This window comes from Hyperoodon ampullatus, assembly GCF_949752795.1.
Source record: "Hyperoodon ampullatus genome assembly, chromosome: 19".
NCBI lineage: Eukaryota > Metazoa > Chordata > Mammalia > Artiodactyla > Ziphiidae > Hyperoodon > Hyperoodon ampullatus.
The window spans coordinates 17,527,857-17,545,299 of NC_136932.1; the positions used below are offsets into that span (position 1 = coordinate 17,527,857).

Here is a 17,443-nt window from a genome sequence, read left to right on the forward strand (position 1 = left end):
CTTCCAGGAAGTCTTCCCTGATTGTTCCAGCTGGACAGAGCCCGCCCTTCGGTGCTCCTCTAGCACTCAGTAGGTGCCCAACAGGCACGAACTGGGCACCGCCGACATGCCAGGCCCTGGGGACACAGCCAGCTTCCCCCGACCTCCTGGAGCTCACACTCCGTGTGAACAAATCAGTGGTAAGAGTCTTGGGATCCCATATAAGCAGGCAGACAAGTGTATAAGCAGGGACCCAAATGAGGCAGCTAGGAAAAGATGTGGGGAAGGATGTCCCAGGAAGGAACAGGCTTGCTGGGGACAAACGTCTGTGTCCCCAGGAGCAGCCAGGCCAGGGGGCTGCAAACCCATGAGCAGGGAGTAGGTGTCCCAAGTACAGGAGGCACCCACGGGGAGCTTTAAGCTAGGGAGTGATCTGAACCGATCCTCCATCTAGGAAATCACTGGGACTGTCAGGCTCACCATGCCCAGCCAACGCACACCTCCAGGGGGCGTCCTTCACACACATTACAGGTGTGGATGCTCCTGGGGAAGGCGTAGGGGCCTTGCGGGCCACTGCGGGGAGCAGACAGCAGGGGGCAGTTCGGGGCGGACCGTCTGCCAAGGCAAGGCCTGGGGCTGGAGCAGGCGGACAAGGCGCACGCAGATTTGGGTCTGTTTTGGAGACGGCTGTGCCTGGTGGATGATTCCCAAATTTCTGAGGCCCGGGCAACTTGGTGGGCGGAGAGGGTGCTGTTTCCCAAGCAGGGGGCCTGGGGTGGGGACTTAGGAGGAAATGGCTGGGCTGGGCTGTGCTAGGCTGAGAAGGCTGGGAGGCGCCCAGTGCAGCTCAGGGAGGGGTGGGCCTGAGGAGGCGACTCTGGAACCCCCCATCCCCAGAACCCTTGCTCATCCCCATTCACTGTTCTGTGCCACGCCCACCTGGGCGAACACAGACCTTAACTTCTCAGAGGGAACACCTCCCCTCACGTCACACCTCCTCCTGGATTAGGACACACAGGCAGGAGGCCTGGGTCTGTCCAGATCACAGGACCAGGGGCCAGCAGAGCTACACAGAGGGCTGTGCTCCATGCATACACCCTGAGCATGGTGCAAATGTCTACTGGATGGGCTGGGGGATGGGGGAAGGACGGGGGTTGGACCTGTGCGTAACTGGAGGATCGTGCGCAGGGCTGGCGAGGTTGCTTGACCGCACATGGAAGTGCAGTGTGCAAAGTGGACGCTCTGCCCCGAGTGAGCTCTCCCTCCATTCCCGGGAAGTGTGACCCCGCCACCCCCCAATCCTGCCCCCGGCTGTTCCTGGCGCCCTGCCCTCCCCCAGAGCAGGCTGACCTGCACCACGTGACCTGGGCCTGGGAAGATGGACCCGGCTGTGGGAGGTCGCGTTGCCTGGGGACTGAGCGTGCAGGAGGACCCAGCTGCACAGGAAGCCGGGCCAGAGGCCTCCAGAAGCCTCAGGGTTTCGCAGGCTGGACTCCCAGGGTCTGCTGCCGTGGGGCCCTCTTCTGCCTGCAGCCGGCAGCCCTTGACCCACACCTGCAGGCTCCAGAGATCCAGGAGGGGGGATGTGGCTGTGTCCCCAGGGTGGCTGCCCACCCGGGGTGCGACTCTGGCTGCAGCCCCCGCCTCTCCTGGCCCCATTTTAGCCATGGGGGGGGGGGGGCTGCCCCGGGGGCTGCCTGTACACAGAAGGAGCCTCAGCCGAGCTGGCTGCCCCAGGGGCACAGAAACCATGCACCTAGTTACAAACCAGCCCGGCTCTGGAGTCAAACGGCCCTGTGTTCAGATTCAAAGCTGGATCAGCCACTTCCAGCTGTGTGGCCAGGGGCAAGTTACTCAGCCTCTCTGTGCCTTGGTACCTTCTTTACAAACCGTAACAGTAACTGTTTCTAAGGCTGTTGTGCAGAAACGTCCCGGGAAGCACATAAAGCTGCTTCCAGCCCAGCACTGGAGCGTGTAAGTACGCAGTAAGCGGTCACTGTGATTAATGAAAAATTAATAAAGGCTAGGAAGGGAATGACAGCCTCCCCGCGGTGTCCCTAAAATGGAAACAAATCTGTGCAGCTCTCAAAGCAGCAGAACTCAAGCCAAGGGCAGGCTCCCAGGTCTCGCTTCCAGCTCGTCAGGCAATTCCCCTGCAGAACATTCCCTCCTGGTTGCAGGCAGGGCCCAGGGCAGGACGCCACCTCCAGATAATCTCGGAGCTGGCACCAGCTTCGCAAGCACATGGTTGGACTTTCCAGATCTTTCCTTCCCTCTCTCTGACCTTCCCCTACTCACTTACCCCCAACACACTTTCTTACTCACTCTCTCCTTTCATTCCTGTTCAAAAACAAAGAATCGAGGCCAAATGTGACAGCTGGCTCCCTGGAAAAGTTTCTCTGCAGCGTGACCGGGTGGCAGTTACACTGCAGGGGGTGTGGTGCTGGGAGAGCTCCCTCTTCACCGCAGAGCCAAGGACTGGGGGCCGGCGGGGGGGTGGGGTGGGGAACAGTGGGGGTCACGAGGCCCCCGCCCCCCCCCTTAGGACCTGGCCTGGGGCCACATCTCTAAAGCCTCCTGGGCAGACTGCACACACACATGGTCACAAATGCTGCATCAAGTCGGCCATTTTCGGGAGTGGGGTAGTGCTTAGGGTTAGGGTTAGGTTCCTGAGCAGTCAGTACACAGAACTTTCAGGGCGACTGAAGCTTCTCATCTTCTACCCACAGCGTAGCCAGGCGGCAGATGTGACCTCAGAGCCCACAGGTCTTCCCGGTGCCCGCCCTGGAGCCGAGCCCTGACCAGGGTCCCAGAGGGAGGACGGAAAAGCCTTAGAAGGCGCGGGGGAGGGGTTAGAGGCACGTTAGTAACTTTCTCTGCAGAGCTGTCCCCACGCCTCCCCCACAGACCCTGGTCCCCAAAAGGCTGGGTTTGGGCCCAGGAAGCTGCCTTCGGATTCAGAGGTGCCCACCGTGCTTTGGAAATACAGGCCTGGAGGGTAGAGCTCGGACCCAACAGGTAATAAGAGTGCCCTCTGCTGTGGGGTCTCACCCCATGGGTATCAGCTTCGCCATGTCCATGTGGCCAGCAGCCTCGCTCCCTGGGACCAACCCCAAGCAATCCTGGGGAAGGAAGTCCCGCAGGGGTAGGCGAGGGTGGGGGGAGGTAGTTTGCCGGGGTGCCCTGGCCCCTCCAGGCCCTTACTCTCACTCAGCTGCTCCCACCTGGGGGCCTGCTCCCGAGGCCCAGGCCAGAAATGAGGGGAACTGGGGACAGAAGCTCCCCTCCTCATCCCCTGGGCCGTGCTGATGGGCTGACCTCCCAGGAAGCCGGGCGGTGGCCGCTACTGTCCTGGCCGCCCGGCCGGGCGGCCGGGCCCCGACGCAGCGTTGACAAGAGTGAAGATGCTGTGTTTCCAACTGCTTCTCCACCTGCCTCTCCCTCTCTCTGATGCCCTGAGGGCACACCCCCGCCCCCCCCCGCCCCCCAACCCTGCCATGGTGTCCAACAAGCATGGACAGGGCCTGGGCTGTCCAAAGCAATGGCAATCAAGAGCTGAGCCAATCCCTGGGAGTAAGACCTGTGCCCTCGTGAGGTTAGTCAGAGGAAGCCCCCAGGGAGAGACGCCCCCACTCACGGGATCCCTCCTCCGCCCATCTCCGCGCCTTGCTCAGCCCAATCAGGGGAGCCACTCCAAGCCCCAGGAAGATCAATAGCCCAGGCGAGCCTGCAGAAGCCGTGCTGTACATAAGGACAGCCTCTCTGGGACCCGCAGGGACCTGCTCCAGGGCGAGGGAGCAAAGCTGGCAGGTAGGGACGACGGTCTCCCCCTCTTCCAGTGCTGACCAGGAGACTACAACCGGGGGTCTTAATTCAGCCCCTCCCAACCAAGAAGGCACACCGCCCCTCTGCTCTGCCCCCAGCCCAGCCAGCACATCTCTGGCTGGTACTTCAGCAACAACTCAAGCTGGTCTTGTGAGGAGGAACGGGATGGGGAGGAAAAAGAGGAGAGAGGATGAGACAGGCTGGGCTGGGCTGGTGGCAGCAGCCAGTGCAGGCTCCCTGCAGCTGTGATGGGGGAGAAACGGGACTTCCAATCTGTTCCCACTCACCCCGGACAAACAGCATCTTGCTCCAAAGTCCAGGGCAGCTGAGGGGCTGGAGGAAGAGGGGGAGTACCAGAGTCCCTCCTTTCTAACCGGAGTTTTCTTTTCTTTCATTTCATCATCTCATGGCACCTTCTGAAAGAAAGAGGCCAGAGGAGGGTGCCAGCCTAGGCGGCTCCACACCCCAGCCCAAGCTTCGGGGCAGGGATCCAGCTTCATGTCTCAGCCCTGGTCCCCAGCCCTGAGTGCCCAGCGCCGGCAGAGAGCTCCACCCCCCAGGGTTCAAACTCACACTATTAACAACTGGAGGCCTTAGGCAAGTGGCTGGAGCTCCCTGTGCCTTGATTTCCTAATCTGGAAAATGGGGCAATGAGAGCGCCTGGAAGCTAGCCTTATCCTGCTGGAGTTGTCAGGCTGGTGGTTATTACCAACCACTCGGCCTCCTTCTCCGGCTGAGATAAGGATTTCCCTCATTGTTGCCACAGGGATCTGGATCTGGATGGACCTGGAAAGTCTTCCAGTTTCAAAGTTCCATCCGGAAAGTGCTTGTGCCAGCTGGCCCGCGCAGGGGCCAGGGAAGGGGAAAGCCAAGGGTGGAGCGAAGCATGCAGGAGGAAGGAACAGCCAACAGGGAGGGCCCCCACCAAGGCCGCACCAACCACGCAACGGGAAGCCGGCTCAGAACACTCCCCTAGCCCCCCCAAGCCTCATCTGGATACTGAGGCTGAACGGTCCCGGACCTTCTGGGTCCAAAGAGAGCCACCCACCACTGGAGCCAGAAGTCTCACTGGCTTGAAGGCCCAGGTGGGGCTGCCCAGGCATCACGGGGGCAGGCACCAAGGCCGGGGGACCTACGCCACCCACGGAGAGCAGAGCGCAAATACCTGCCCCGAACAAGCACATATAATAAGCAAGGGCTTGTGGCGGGGGGGGGGGGGGGGGAGGCAAACTTGCTGCTAAATTAAATACCAAGGAATTCAGCTTCCAAGTCACTGACCTAGGCTCTCTCGCCTGAACAGAAAGTCCATTGACAGAGCCACGAAATAAACCACCCCCCTCCCGGAAAGCTGGGATTGGGCTTCAAGGTCCGCCCCCCGTTCCTGCACCAGCTGGTCCAATACAGCTGCCCTACAGCCTCTGCCCAGCCGCCTGTCACCCTCCTGAGACACAGGAGTGGCCAGGCCCCCCGGCTGCCACAGGAAGAAGTGGGACTGCGCCTCCCCACTCGGCCTCGTCCATCGCAGCCTCCCCAGCCCTGCCCCCCACCGGAAAACCACAGCCCCCCGCCACGTCCTGGGACTCCCAGGCCGAACTCACCTGGTGGGGGCTGGGGACAGAGGTGCCTGAAACCCAGGCGGGCGGTGGAGGCCAACACTGCAGGGCCTTGTTTCAGGAGGAGCCCCAACCCACTGTAACCTGAGCCCTGGACGCCTCACCAAGCCAGCTCTTCCCATCAGGCACCAGATAGGCATTAGTCAGCAGGTAAACAGGCAGGGAGCCACAGACCTCAGGAAGGCCTGCCTTAGACCAGCACTAAGGAGAGGGGGCATCATCCCAGGGGTGAAAATAGAGCCCCCCCTCCTGGGCTGGGCTACTGGACTGTGCAAGGAAGTGGACCCGGCTGCCAGGGGAACGGGCAGGGGTCACATCATGACTCAGGCATGCCCTGGGGTCACCAGTGACAATGGTGACCATGGGTGTTACCTACCCCCCAGCTGGGCTCCCCATCCCTGCGCAGAGGAGGGAGTGGACACGGCAAGTTCTGCCAGAGCAGGAGGCTGCGTCTGCAAGGGTGACCCGCCCCGGGGAGGGACAGAGCCCCTCTGTTCACACAGCAGTCTCCTCACACCCCTCGGGGGTCGCCCAAGATCTCCCGTTTCTGCCCTGTCAGAGGTAAGGCAAGGCGTGAAGTCTGGGTGAGGACAGATGAGAGGAAGTGGGCCTGGCGACAGTGACTTAGGAGAACGGGCTGTCAGGCTGGCCTTTGCGGCCCAGGGACCAGGCGACTGGGGGACTCAGAGGAAGGGAGGGGCGGGCCGCTCCCTGGGACGTGACAGCCAGCCCTCCCCACCTCCAAGCTGTGGCCGCCACGGTTATAAAGTTCCAGCTCCTTCCGGGCCACGAGGGCCTCATCTCAGACCAGACACGCCCCGCCCCGCAGCCGGTCCCACGGCCCTGCACGGGAAACAGGACGCACAGGTCTCAGATGATGGCCAGGGCTGTGCTCCAGCCAGGGCCTGGCCGAGCTGAGGCTGCCTGGAACCGAATATGCTGTTTGGCTGCTTCCTTGGCCAGCTCAGGGAGCCCCCAGAAGGAGGGCGCTTTGGGTAGAGCATCTGGAGACCTCACTGGGATAGACAGGAAAGGAGGCCCTGCTGCATCCTCGGGGCCTTGGAGGCCAGCCGGGCAGCAGGCCCGAGTGGGCAGGGCTGCCTCCCCACCGTCAGCAGAAGGCCCAGCCCAGGCCCGAGCTCTGGACCCCCTTTATTACGCCTCTTCCTCCCACTGGATCTCTGGGTGTGCCAGGGACCCTCCTCTCCCGGTCACACTCCATTTAGGGGGACAATGCCCCGGCACAGATGCCAGACGTCCAACAGCAAAATGACAGGCTGGAAGGGTGGTTGTACTGCTCCCCCCATCCCCACCCCACCGAGCTTCCTAGAGGAGGACTCTGTTCCACCCTCGCCTTCCTGCCCCCAGGCACTCCCCACCCTGCCCCACCCTCCCCACTGCCATCCCTGGCAGGTGCTGCACTCAGCAAGTTCAAAGTCCTCAGCCCCTCAAACCTCAACCCTCTTGGGGCCGAGACCAGGGAGTGCACATTTTGAAGGGGCCGCCAAAAAACTCAGGAATCAAGATACATAATATTTCGGTGCAATATTTTTTGAAAATCAAATGTTTGCAAACACTCCTTAATGAGCGCAATCCAACCGGGCGGGATTCGGGCGAGGAGAGTGCATCAGGGCTGTGCGCACATGCCTGGCCCGTCTTCCTTGAAAATGTGGATATTCGTTCATCAAGGATTTTGGGGGGCACGATTTTGATTTCTACACGCATTGCATGAACATGCTATTTCTCTTGATCCCTGGGTATCCTGGCGCTCCCCCACCCCTCCGCTACATTTTGTGGCCCCCCACCGCCCAGTGCCTCACTTGCCCTAATCTCGGGCGTGTTCTTTGTGCTTTCACCCACCAACCTCCAGGGGTCCACACCCAAGCTCGACCTTGAACCCAGGACCACCTGGTTCGGGTCACAACCTCCCGGTGCCAGCGATAATTCCAGAGCCGCCTTGCCTGCTTCACTTTCCTCTTTGGCCCTCACCGCGGCTAACGGGCTTTAGGTTTTACTGTTCGCTTTGTTTACGCTCTGCCGCTTCCCATCAGCACATAAGCCCCAGGAGGACAGGATTTTTCTCTGTATGTTCAGCACCGATGAATTCCTCAGCGCAGAGAACAGTGCCTGGTACATGTCAACGCTCAACCCTTCCTGCATAAACAAACACTCCCGGCATGATAATCTCTAGGAAATCTGATCAGGCCCTGGTGAAACACCTCTGGTGGATCGGGCCCATAACACGGCATCCAGCCCACCTCCGGCCCGGCCCGCCTTCAGCCCACCGCCTAGGCCAGCATGTCCCAAACTGTGGGTTCTGATGCTTTAATGGGTCCTGAAGACTAGTTAGTGGGTCATAACCAGCATTATTTTTTTACGTTTAAAAAGAATACATTCATACTAGAAGAACTAGAAGAAGGTAGAAACAACCCAAATGTCCCTCAGCTGATGAATGGATAAACATGATGTGCTCAGTCCATACATGGAATATTACTCAGCTAGGAAAAGGGACGCAGCCCTGATCCAGGCTACAACATGCAGGAACCTTGCAACACGATGCAAAGGGAAGGAAGCCGGTCACAAAAGACCACACACTGGGGCTTCCCTGGTGGCGCAGTGGTTGGGGGTCCGCGGGTTCGTGCCCCGGTCCGGGAGGATCCCGCACGCGGCTGGGCCCGTGGGCCATGGCCGCTGAGCCTGCGCGTCCGGAGCCTGTGCTCCGCGGCGGGGGAGGCCACAGTGGTGGGAGGCCCGCGTGCCACCAAAAAAAAAAAAAAAAAAAAAAAGTTAAAAAAAGACCACACACTGTATGATCCCATTTCTGAGGCAGGTTCACAACAGGCAAATCTACGGTCGTTGCTTAGGGCTGGGAGAAACGGGGGTGGGGGACAGGAGGTGACAGTTAATGGGGACAGAGATTCTTTTTGAGGTGATGAAAACGGTCTAAAATTGGATGTGGCGACAGTTTCACAACCCTGTAAATAACTAAAAACCACTGGACTGTACACTTGAAATGGAAGAACGGAATGGTATTATGTGAACTGTATCTCAATAGAGCTGTTTTTAGAAAATAAGAAAAGCTCCCCCATCCAAAGAAGCACACACAGCAAGTACGAAGGTGTAGCAGGCACACAAGGTAAGACGTGCTCCGCGGAAATATTGTTTCATTTGTATACACACCACACACACACATCTACACATACGCGTGTCCTGGTTTGCGGTGTAAAACGTACTTCTTACTGGGGGCTCCAGTCCAAAATAAGTTTGAAAGCCGCTCTCTGGGCAACATCAAACTCAGGATTCCAGAAAGCCAATGGCCCTTCACCTGCCTGGACCACTCTGCCCCCTTCAAGACCAAGGGCCCTACCCCCCGCCCCCCACCTCCAAGAGCTCTCTGCTGGCAGGGTTGGGGGGCTCCCTCCTTGGGGTGCCAAGGCCCTCTGGGCTCGTCCCTCTCAGAACACTTGTCACACTGCACTGCACGCATGTTTCAGACGGAGCGTCCCCAGGACACGGGCTGTGTCCTGGCCACCGACACATACTCTCCTCTGAGGACAGTGCCAGGCCCAGGGCAGCAGCTCAGGTGCACAGATTGATGGTGGCAATCATGGGGGGCTGGCCCCTCACCACCCCCTCTACGCACCACTACCTCTGAATGATCTGAGGGATTTTAAATAGCTTACAGGATGATTTTCTAGCGAAAAAAAGGTATAAAATAGGAGGAAACAAACCCTAAACTCAAACAAACCTATGGAAAAAACTTTTTAAAGGATGAGGCTCCCACAAAAGTATCCAGCTCAGATGGTTTCACTAGTGAATTCTTCAAACGTTTTAACACAGAGATGATCGTGTAGCCGCTTAAAATGTTCCAGAACACAGAGGGGGGTAAAGAAACGCATCCAAATTATTTTTGCTAAGCCAGCACGACACTGACACCAAAACTGATAAAAATAGCAGGCGCACACATGCCCAACACGCTGTAGACCAAGCTCACGCGTGTATATCCATGCAAGAATTGTGCATCTCTACCTCGCTGTTTAAACCCAAATAAATTCCAATGGATTAATGATTTCAGTACATTAAAATGAAACCATAAAAGTACCAGAAGAAAACCTGAGTGAATTTTTTTCCTATGATTTTGGAATGCAGGAGGCCTCTAAGCAGGACATAAACCTCCACAAGAGAAAAGAAAAAGAATAAACTTGACAACCTAAGGGTTAAAAATCTCTGTTTAGAAGAACACACTAGACACAAAATTAAAAGTTAACAACTGGAAAAAAGCACTTGTAACAGCTACAACAAAGGTGTACCAAGAACTCTTAAACAAACAAACAAAAAAATCAAGAAAATGATTAACGACCCAACTGGGAAAAAAAGGAACGTAGGACAGGAATGAGCAGTTCACAGGGAACCCAGGGCCCTTGGCCTGTAAACAGAGGAAAAGATACCCACCCGCCCACCCCCGCCCCGCAACTTAGTAAGAGATGCACAAAATAAAACACCCATCAGATAGCTTTCTACCTCTCCGCCCAGGGCAAGGGACATAGCACCTCTCCATCATGACCAGAAACTGATGTAGCTGCTTTAGAAGCCAATTTGGCAACATGGATCAAAATCTTAAACGCACACATCCTTTGGTGAAGAAATTCCACTCCTAAAGGTTTATCCAACATTTGCACATATATAAGCGAAAGGATGTTCATGGAAGCCTCGTTTATCACAGAGGAAGCCGGACAAGAATGGCAGGACCATGTCATGGCCGAGGACGCAGCTGTTACGAGGAATGTGCCCGATCTACATCCACAGTGTCATTAAATGGCGAAAACACACACACGCAAAATCCAGAAGGACACACAGTGCGCCCCACCATCCACATGGGCTATCCTGGGGAAAGGGTGGGAGATCAGGAGGGACAGATTTCCTTTTCACATTTCACGTGACCTTGACTTTTTCTCTTCTACCAATGGTCACGCACTGCTTTTGAGAATTAGAAGAGAAAAAGGCAACGGGGCAGACGGGGCCGAGGGAGCCAGGGATACAGACCAGAGCGTGGACTACAAGCTCGGGGAGGGAGAGGCATCGTGCAATGGCCCAGCTGAGCCCGTTCGTTAAAGAAGGCTGCATTTGGTTTTCATTTATGAGCTTGTTTAACAAAACCTCCCGGGTGCTGGGCCTGCACTGGCGGTCCTCACACGTTAGCACTTTTGTTCTAACAATGCCGTGCAGGAGGAATGAGGTCCACTGCGATGATGAGAAAAAGGACTCAGAGAGCATAGGTCATCAGGCCAGGGCGGTCTGAGGTCCATCTCCCCCATGAACAAGTGGGCAAGGCCTCCAGAGTGGCTTCCTGCTGGAACATTCTGTGCTTCTAAGTTGTACCCTGTGTGTGTTATATTTTAGAAGGAGGGAGATGGAAGAGGTGACCTCCAAGGCCACTTCCACTTCCCAATTCCTTGCTGGGACCAGCGCTGGTCTCTCTGAACTGCATTGGACAGACCAGGGATTTCCAAACCAGGTTCCCTAGAGCCCTGGGGTTCCACAGCGGTGTGCCCAGTGACAGCATGGGAAAGGGGACGGGAGGCCTCCCTGCTCAGAGAACTGGACGCTCAGTCCTGGGCACGAGCTGCCTTTGCTCATTTGCTACAACCGGTAACTCCAGGAGCCCCTGGGATTCCAGGGGGGTGTCTGTGACACCCACAGAAAGGCCCAGGTCAGGGAAAGCCCAAGTGGATAAAACGTGGAAAGGAAGTCATGCCTGGACCCGAGAAGGGTCCCCTCCTCACCGCCCACAGCTCTCAGACATGCGGCCCCAGGTCCACATTGAGCCACGTCAGGCCAGTGGGAACCACGTGGCATCATCCTTCAGGCTGCCTGCTGGAACCCAGGGTCTGGGCAGGGCCGCCCACACTTCGGGGCGCCAGGCAGGGGTCCGAGCCGCTCCTCCGGTGCTGAATGTGCCCTCTGTCCACAGAGCGTGGCTGTCCGCGCAGGCGTGTCCCCCGGACAGCAGCCCCATTGTGCCGACCCTGGCTCCCAGCAGCTGTCCTGGGCGGAGAGGCTGCGGCTGCAGACACAGCCCCTCTCCTGGCAGCTGCTCGGCTTCCCAGGTCAGGCACCCAGGAGGCCTCACCCAGCACCACGTGTCTGGGGCCCGGGCTCTGTCCCTGGTCAGGGCTGCAGCCCCCCCAAGCTGCAGGGAGGCAGCGCGGGGACCCGCCTGCAGCACCGGCCTCCCTGCCCGGCCCGCTCCCGCAGCTGTGCCCAGCTCTATGTAAGGCATTCCGCAGCTGCTCGGCTGCATTCCCTGGACGGGCCTGCATTCCTCCCTCCTCACCACTGGGCTGGGCCTGGCAGGCAGCTGGAGGGCCAGCGGGGGAGGCGGGTGCTTTCTCCCAGGCCCGGAGCCACGCTCTGTCCTCCCTGCCCCCTACTCTGCCCCACCTTGAAGGAGACGCACCTGGGCCTGGCCACCCCTCCGCCACATCCTCCTGTCCCTCCATGCATGGGGACTTCCTGCTTCAGACCGAGGTGTGCGTGGGCCTCAGGGTCAACTCAGAGGAGAGCGTCTGTTCTTAAAAGGCGGAAGGAGAAAGGGACCCAATCCCGAAAGGTGAGAGGGTGCCCGGATGCCCTCTGGGGCCACAACGGAACGGGGAGGAGCCCAGAGCAGAGGGGTCTGTCGGGCAAGGCAGCCAGGTGGGAACATTCCTGCAGGAGGTACAGCCTTTTTCCCACCAGAATAGAAACACGCAGCCCCCCACACAGAAGAAAACTCTCCGGGCTAAGGGCCCAAGGCACAGAGAGATTCAAGTTCACTGCTCTGCTTTGCCAGACACAAACGAGACCCTCAACATTTACGAAGCTCCTGCCATATGCCAGGTGCTGGGATGAAAGGCCAGACGAGGTGCAGACCCCGGCAGTGGGGAGTTCACAGTCCAGGGACAGGACCCTGGTTAGTGAGTTGTCCTGCGAACACGGGGGTTGTCTAGGGAGCCTTTGCAGAGCTGGCCCTTCCTCCCTAAGCAGATGGCGGTCCCCTTCTCCTCCCCTTTCACGCTCTCTGATCCCCACACACACTTCTGGGGCACGTCACGGTCCCCCCACTTCACTGGCTGACCCCTTCCCACCCTTCAGACTCAGCTCAGATCTCACGTTCCCCAAAGCCTTCTCTGCCCAGCCTCCTCCGTCCCCATGTCCCTGTGCTTGTCGCCTCCCATGATTCCCCGTGGAAGTGACATCTTCCCTGTTCTGCCCCAGCCCCTAACACACGCCTGGTGCAGCAGGCACCCAGGTACACCCGGAAGACGGCAGGCTCACCTCGTCTGCCAAAAAGCCACGCTCACCACCAGAGGCGTAGGGGGCCTGACGTCCACCTTCCTCAAGGCTCTACCCACGACCAAAGATATTTCTAGATGTTTTTAGCCGTAGGGAAACCGGAGGAAGACACTTGCTGTGTCTGCCCCACCCCAATGTCACGCCCACATCACCAGGGACTCCTGGCACCACCGTGGACTGGATACCTGTCTTGGTTATTGGGGGCTGGGTAGGTGCAGCTGTACCTAGACAGCTCAGACCCCCTACCACCCCTGTTGCCTCGGGCCAGCAAGCCCAACGCCTCCCTCATTTGACAGATCAAGAAACTGAGGCTGCGGAGTGGGGGGCAGGTTGGGGGGGACGCGAAGTGATGGCTCAGAACCAGTTGGCCGGTGGGGTGGAGCCAGGACACACCCAAGAACTCAGCCGGGCGCCAGTCCGGGGACACCCCACTCGCCACACGGCCCGGTCACCCCAGCCTCCCCCACGGCCTCCAGTGAGCATCCAGAGACGGCAAAGAACCAGACCCACAAGCAAGCGGCCAGCGCCCGCCTTATAAGGCAGCCTCGGGGAAACTTGGCCGGTGGAACCAGGGCGGGTGGCTCCTGGCGGGAGGGAGAGCGACGAGCCTGCCACACAGACAGGGTTCTGGGTCCTGCAGCCCAGCCCCACCCAGAGCCACCCAGGTGGGGGCAGGGGGACCTGGGAGGGGAGGCAAGGCCGTTGCCACCCAGAGCCTGAGAGAGGATCAGGGATGGAGGGTGCCAGGTCCAGGGGCAGGGGCCAGCAGCCTCGGAAACCAAGAACCCAGCACGCCAGAGTGAGCGGATCAGACCTGTGGGTTCCTGGTTGACCAAAAAAGTATCTGCTTGATCCCTGGAGAGTCCCATGGGGTCCCTGCAGCCCCTGCATCTGCCTACAAGAGCCACCACAAAGCCATCCCCATGTCACTCCTCCAACACTGTTTTATTGAGCACCTGTTATGTCCAAGTTACTCGGTATCTCATGAGAGTCTTTACCAAAAAAAAAAAAGACAACAGCCCCAGCCTCAAGTAACCTAGAATCCAGTTCAGGGCATGGAGGGAATTCTGAAGAAGGCATAGCAAACGTTAAGAGTGGGTATCACTGGCTTACAGGTGAATTATAGTTTCTTTCTAATGTCTGTATTTTCCAAATTTTAAAGAAATAGTACTGTGAAAAGCTGTTTTTGCATTAAAAAAATGTCTAGCAGAGAAAAGAAGGTTCATACACAAATAATTTACATTCCAAGACAAACACACGATATTATACGTGAGAAAGATGCAAAAAGGCACGGGAATCAGAGGAAGTGAGGCTAGTTCCAGTTAGTGGGAGAGGTGCCATTTGAGCAGGACTTTGAAGGATGCATAGGAGTTTGAAAAGCAGTGATGTGAAGAGAAGCGGGGCTGGGGGTCAGGAGATCAGTGCAGAACCGCTGTGAGGAAAGGTGGCCAGTGGGAGACCACGAAAGGACCAGAGCAGGAGGGGCTGGGGAGCAGGGAGGTTATGAGCCGGACAAGAGGGTGAATCCACTGTGGAGGGCGGGAGCCCGGGCGGGTGAGCAGTGAAAGCTCATAGTGGGCATGGATTTCATCAGTGCTGTGCTTTAGGGAGGTCAACCTAGGAACAACTTAGCTGAGGTCCCAGGACACCCTGTCCTGTGCCCACAGTCACAGTCTGGAGGGCTTCCTGGAGGTAGAGGCAAAGGGCTGAGTCTGATCAGAGGGCACAGAGCTCCCTACCCCCCTGATCCTTTGACACCGCAGCGCCAGCTGGCCCTCAGGGGTAAGGGATAGTGAGCCCATGGAAGGCAGTCAGAGCAGGCCCTGCAGGCTGGGGGGCTCTGGGAGCTCCCAACCCAGCCCCGCCATGGAAGGGCGGAAGGGGATGGGTGTGCCAGGTCTGCAGGAAAGATGGACAGGAAATGAGGCCGAGGGACAACCGGATCTGTGCCTGGAGGGGCTGGATAGGCTGAGACCAGAGGAGGGGGAGGGAGAGAGAAGCAGATGGAGCCTCAGAACAGGGGCTGGCGGGGAGCTAAGACCCGGGGCTCTGCAGAAGCCACTGCAATAGATGCAGGGAACACCCCTCCATCGGGAAGACCCTGCCCTCCACCTGGACTTGCCCAGGACCTCAGGACTGGATGTCCAAGTGAGCAGGTGAAGGCCAAATTTCCAAGCCCACAGAGGGCCTTGCTTCCTCCTCCACCAGCCCACTTCTCACCCCACGTTACTTCCAGACTCACCCCACAGTGACTTCTGTTTTAAATGAAGAGAATCCTCCCAGAGTCATCCAAGCCCCCACCTCCTCCAAACCCGAGCATCCTTCCTCTTTGCAGTATCTGTCCAACGCCCCTGCCTGGTTCAAATGCACCTAAAGGTTCTCAACCTGTGAGCCCTGGTCTCAGAGAGCCCCCTCCCCATCCAGCCAACAGGACATACAGGAGGCGGGCTCAGCACACTTGTGAGTTCACACATGTGCACACCCATGACTGGCACATACGCCGACCCCCAGTTCGTGCTCCAGGGGCAGGAAGGCAGCCCCCCCACCCGGCCCGTGGACCTCTCCACGAAGAGCTGGACTTCCATCTGCACAGAGAGGGGCTGCGGGTCCAGGGTGCTGGCGCCCAGCTCAGACACTGAAATGCTTTTCCCTGGAAAAACTGCACAGGCCCAACACCAGGCTCCCCAACACCTCTGGACTGCGGCCTCAGCTGGGAATGCTCTTCCCTCCCCGTCTTTCCCTGGTTAAATCCCACCCTCTCCAAAACTCAGCTGCTGAGGCCCGGGCTCCCGGGGTCTCTCCCACGGCCCCGCCCACTTGGTTCCACAGCCGCTGTTCACGGCCCGCTCCCGAGGCAGAGCTGGCCTGACCAGCGGCTGCCGCTGGAGGAAGACGTTCTTAGATGTGCCCAAGGCTGCGCCGCGCCCCGCCCCGCCCGCCCTGACGACCCAGGCCGGGGCCACCCTGAGCAGACACCCCCTGCCTGTCCCCCAGAGCAGGACCACGTCCTCAGGCATGCAGTGCCGACCGTCACCAAGATCTGGACGGTGACGACCGTCTCCCCAGCCACATGCTCTTTGACTCAGCTGTTTGACTCAGCTGAGCGTGAACACCTCACCCCTGTGACGGGGCTGTATCCGGCAGCAAAGGCCCTGGACCAGCAGAAGATCGTGAGGAAACAGCCTCCTGGCCGCTCCCCAAACACCAGCTATGCGTCCTGACATTGGCACCAGCGCACCTGGGGGGTGGTGTGGCTCTGCAGGGTCACGTCTGGGGAGATGCAGATTCACACACCAGGGCTGGAAGGGACCTCTTGGCCCCTGCTGCCCACAGCGTGGCCCAGCGTCAGAGGAAATTCAGTCAGCCCCTCGGCCCACCAGACCTGCTCGGTCAAATGTGCACTTGGGCAGAAAGCAGCTGCTCCACCAACACCCCTACCCCACCCCATCAAAAGCCCCCAAGTCCACTGACCACAGGAAAATTCTCATTCAAAAAGGAAAACCTGAAAGAACTCAAAGCAAGGACTCGAGATAGTTGCACACCCATGTTCACAGCCGCTTTATTCATAAGAGCCAAGCAGTAGGAGGATCCCAGGTACCCATCAACAATGGATGGATAAGCAAAGTGTGGTCTACACATAATGGAATATTATTGAGCCTTAAAAAGGAAGGAAATTCTGACACCCGCTACAACATGGATGAACCTTGAAGATGTGCAAAGAGAAACAAACCAGACACAAAAGGACAAATATTTAGGATTCCACCTACATGAGGTACCCAGAGTAGTTAAATTTGTAGAGACAAAAAGTAGGATGGTGGGTGCCAGGGGATGGGGTGGGGAGGGGGAGTTAGTACGTTATGGGGACAGAGTTCCAGGTGGTGAAGATGAACAAGTTGTGGAGATGGATCACGGTGACAGTGCACAACAACATAATGTTTTTAATGCCCATGCATTGTACACTTAAAAACGGCTATACCAGTCAGTGATGTTATGTGTATTTTACCACCATTAAAAATAATTTTTAAAAAGTATATCAAAATCCCAGAATGTTCTGCCTGTTCAACCCAGAGGACACTTACTGAACATTTACTGAGCTCCGAGTCCCGGGATCAGAACTGGACCCAGCTTTCACTGGGCTTACAACCCAGCCGGCACCTTAACACAGCCCATGGGGCCAAGACCCTCCCTGCGGGGGCAGTAACGGTGTCCCACGGGATCAGCACCACCTCCCCCGTGAGCTCCCCGTGAGCACAAGTCCGGGTTTGGACCCTCCGAGGATGGTAGCCAAGCAGAACACCCCCGAACGGAGCTGTGAACAGGAATCACGGGGTTCCCTGGCCTGGGACCCCCTCCAGGCAGCCCTGAAAATATGAGCATGCAGAGATGAGGCGTTCTCATGCTCCCTTTGCATCTGGCCACGACCCTCCCTACCTGGGAAGGAAGAAGAGGAAGACCCTCCTGTGCAGAAAACCCCCCTCACCCCCTGCCCCGGGGGTGCCAGCAGGGCAGCCACAATCCCCTCCTGAGCAGGAGCCTGCCTCTCCACGGCCCAGCGACCACCAGCCACCAAGAATGTGACAGCCTGTCCTAGGGTCTCAAATCCATCCAGCCCCGACACGAGCCTGCCCCGGTTCCTGCCCCCAAGTCCTGGGCTCACAGCAGAGGTTACACCACGGCCCTGTGGACCAATT

The 17,443-nt window shown here is 58.1% G+C and overlaps 1 protein-coding gene across 1 annotated transcript in view; it reads right to left on the reverse strand.

The window, feature by feature from the left end:
• The window catches only part of SEPTIN9 (septin 9), a gene marked incomplete at its 5' end in the record, with an annotated part of 105,617 nt that overhangs the window by 61,644 nt on the left and 26,530 nt on the right, over positions 1 to 17,443 (reverse strand). The gene's annotated exons all lie outside the window — the stretch shown is intronic.